At 40.5% G+C, this 3358-nt stretch overlaps 1 long non-coding RNA gene and 2 other non-coding genes across 3 annotated transcripts; all 3 read left to right on the top strand.

The window, feature by feature from the left end:
* The first annotated feature begins 89 nt into the window (after positions 1–89).
* On the top strand, positions 90–3209 carry LOC121353458. Its single transcript, XR_005955122.1, has 7 exons — positions 90–221; positions 803–827; positions 1258–1305; positions 2000–2045; positions 2654–2687; positions 2881–2921; positions 3086–3209. It is a non-coding gene; the product is annotated as an uncharacterized LOC121353458 (long non-coding RNA).
* LOC121353459 lies at positions 1862–1937 on the top strand. The gene has a single exon (XR_005955123.1). It is a non-coding gene; the product is annotated as a small nucleolar RNA SNORD79 (small nucleolar RNA).
* Positions 2739–2813, top strand: LOC121353460. Its single transcript, XR_005955124.1, has one exon. It is a non-coding gene; the product is annotated as a small nucleolar RNA SNORD47 (small nucleolar RNA).
* Positions 3210–3358: the final 149 nt, after the last annotated feature.

Here is a 3358-nt window from a genome sequence, read left to right on the forward strand (position 1 = left end):
AAAAACTTGGTAAGATGAATAGAAAGATAAGAGAGTAGGATGTGGTTGCGAAGTCAAGTACAAAATACAGCAGAATAAGGTTAATCAGGTGTTAGTGCTCCAGGTTCTAAAAGTTTCTTGTTGATTTGCAGGTTGCCCTCAACAGAGCCCCATACCTCTTGTGTGAAAAACCATTTCACCTCTTACTGATGTGGGTGAAGACAAGGCCTTCCTAATTCAAGGTGATTAATAAGGCTTAATTTCTTAGATGGGTGCTACTTTGGTCTGTGCTGCATTTGAGTGTTTGCTTTTGGAGATGCTTGCCAATTTATTTTCTTAAAATAGTGTGAAGCAAAAGTTAGTACTGTAAGTGTTCTTCAGCTTCCTGTGTTTCATAGTAAGAGCATCAAATAATTGTGGTGTTATTAATCTCTAGAATTGTCGTGTTGAAACTAAATGGTGAATGCCACATTACTGTGAATTTAGTGTCCAAAATGGTTATGCCTACTATGCACGACTTGGTTACACAAACCTCACATCACTGAACTCTGCAATTGCAAGGCTTGCTCCTTGCTGCAATTTCAGCATGCTCTGGAGGTGAGGAATTAACATCTGTGTTGAACAGTGCTGGGAAATGGCTTTACAGCCTGCCTTCAGAAGGGGATGATAGGAGTGTTGCAGCCTACTGTAAATGATGTTGAATCAGGTCTCTGATCCCCATGAGGAGGAATCGACCAAACCCTGATACAGTACTTGACTCAAACTGTTCTTAATGCTATAACTTCCTGCTGGACCCTGCCTAATCGCAAATTTTTCTTTCCAGGCTTCCAGATGTTTCTCACTGTGAGGTAAGTACTTGTTTTTACTTCCTAAGTATTAGGATTTCAGCATAGGCCCATAAGTTTTTAAGTGCTTGTCAGCTGGGGGGCATGGGGCCCATTGGCTGTGTCTTGCATCTCAGCCAAAACAAGAGGATATTTTAAAGGGGAGCTGCTGGCTGGAGCCCAGTCTTGACAGTCTGGTGTGCACTAAACTCATCACTGTGAGCTCCTCTTGAATTTACTATTTTAAGTATTTGCCCTCTTGCCCATAGCAGCCTAGCCCTATGGCAGGCTGCACAGGGGCTGCCAGTGTGAGCTGCCTGTGTGATGAGATGTGACTGCCTTGACTTCAATCATGGAGGTCTGTAATTAGCTCTATCTGACTGCAGGCACCTGACTTGGGTTTTGTCCTTCTGTGCTTGTTTCGGTGCTGTCCTAATGGTTTGCTTTGATGCAGGTGTGATGGAGCTGGGAAGTGAGGGACCTGGTAGTGCTGCCAGCAAAAGTAAGTTGCTAACACATGATTGTGACTGGTCAGAATTCTGTGATACAGGGAATAAGGAAATTACTCTATCCTGGCCATTACAGGGCTAGCTGCAGCATTAAGCAGGGTTCTTGCTTTTATTACCTTTTCCAGGTAAAAAGCCTGGATTTGCCAGCACCCTGCAGGATTCACTTCCCCAAGGTGTGCTGCATATCTCAAAATTAACTGCTTTCTGTGACTAAAAAGAAATAGTGGTGGCCATTTTAAATGTGTAACTGCTGTAGACTACTTGAATTCCTATTTGATAAGAAAAAGCTCTGTGCTACCAGGTTGCCACATATTCTGTGCTGAGCAAATGCAGTACAATTGCCTGCTATTGAGCTTCTTGCTGTTTAAATTTAGTGGGCTCTTTCAGGGAATGGCACTGATCTTGAATGCTTATGTGGTAAATCGTTTATCTCAATGGTTAGATCAGAGCTCTTAGGTGATGTGAATGAAGATGTGGTTGGGAGTAAGGTCAGATCCCCCTTTAAGGGGTTTGTTACAGAGATGACACCATTAAGCTACTCTTGGCATGTACTGTTTGTGATGAATTCTAAGCAATGGGAATCTCTCTGAAAGAGGCTGAAGAGAACTCTTGTGCTGAAACAGTACCCACATTCACACTCTCAAACCACTGCCAAAAGTGTGTTAGTACAATTTCCCTTTCTTACAGGGTGAAGCTTGCATGGAGTTTGAGAAACAAGAGGGATGTGCCTGAGGTAAGTGTGGAATACATGGGGTTTAAGAATTCCTGGAATATTGTCTTTGTGCTTAAACAACGATGCCCAAAATTAGTCCCATAAGATACCTGATTTGTCTTCTCTTGTATCTGTTCTGTGGGCATTACTGTAACACTGCACTCTGGAATTAAAATAAAAACATTGTGCTGTGGCTGTCGTTTGTCAAGAGTTGTTAATACTAATCTTTATATTGGCTCTACACAAATTTAGCTCAAGTTCTAGATGATTGCTGTACAAACTTGTTCTCAAACAAACTGGAACACCCCAAACACTTTCAAAAATAGAAGCCATTTTGAAAACATATTGGACTTGTATTTTAGGTATTTAAAATCATGAAATACAACATTTTTGGGACAGACAGTATCACAAAGCAAAGTAGTAGCTTTTTACTTTCCCTGATTCTTTCAATGTTAGTAATTCTGTATTTGAAGTTGTTAGGATTTGTAGGCTTTGTGTAAGTTAAACTTGTAAGATGCCAGCTAAAACTCAGTTTCCTTTTAGGTAAAAGTTAGGTGAATAGAAATGAATAGATAAATAAACTTTGCATATAGTGCTGCTGTCTGTTAAAGTACTACTTTCTTCCTCAGGAAAGGACTGTTGCTGTGTTTGCAGCTGTACTGGGTAAGTCCACACAACAGATGAATTGTATTAAAAACTTCTGAGAATATTTGTAGCCACTGATGAAATTGATTCTGCCAAATGAGTTACTGTGATATTACCCTTTCCGTTCCATTTCTGTCTGAGGTTACAAAGCTGTTGTGGAGCTTTTAGCAGTTGTTCTGCTGCATATGCTAACTGTGTTTTCTTGATTTAGGTGAAGAGGCAACTCAAACTAGCATACGAAGAATTGAGAAGGTGAGTGTAACTGCTGTAATAATGTATTTGTTGGAACAAGTGATGATAACCTTAGCTTGAACTCTCTCACTGAACAGAGATGAAATCTAAGGTCTGAGATGTTCCCATCAAGTGTGTTGTGCTGGTTTGGTACCTTATAACAGTTCTTATGTCTGTCTTAATAGGTGGAAGATTGCTGATGAATGGGTTACACTTGCATGAACAGCATTAAAAAAGCCAATGTGTTTTTACCCCACTGGTAATGTTTGCCTGATATTGATTGGAGTGAATAAAAATCTGTAAACTCTACCTGGTGTTGTGACCTCCTTTCTGGCTGGAACAACTTCATGCAAAACACCTCAGGCTGCTATATTTAAATTTAAAATGCTTAATTGAGAGCAGGGACTAAACTAGGCTAGATGCTAGTCTTGCAAGTGTCAACTGAGGTCAAATGCTGC

Source organism: Pyrgilauda ruficollis, unplaced genomic scaffold (assembly GCF_017590135.1).
Source record: "Pyrgilauda ruficollis isolate IOZ18807 unplaced genomic scaffold, ASM1759013v1 scaffold2055, whole genome shotgun sequence".
In the NCBI taxonomy this organism is placed as follows: Eukaryota; Metazoa; Chordata; class Aves; order Passeriformes; family Passeridae; genus Pyrgilauda; species Pyrgilauda ruficollis.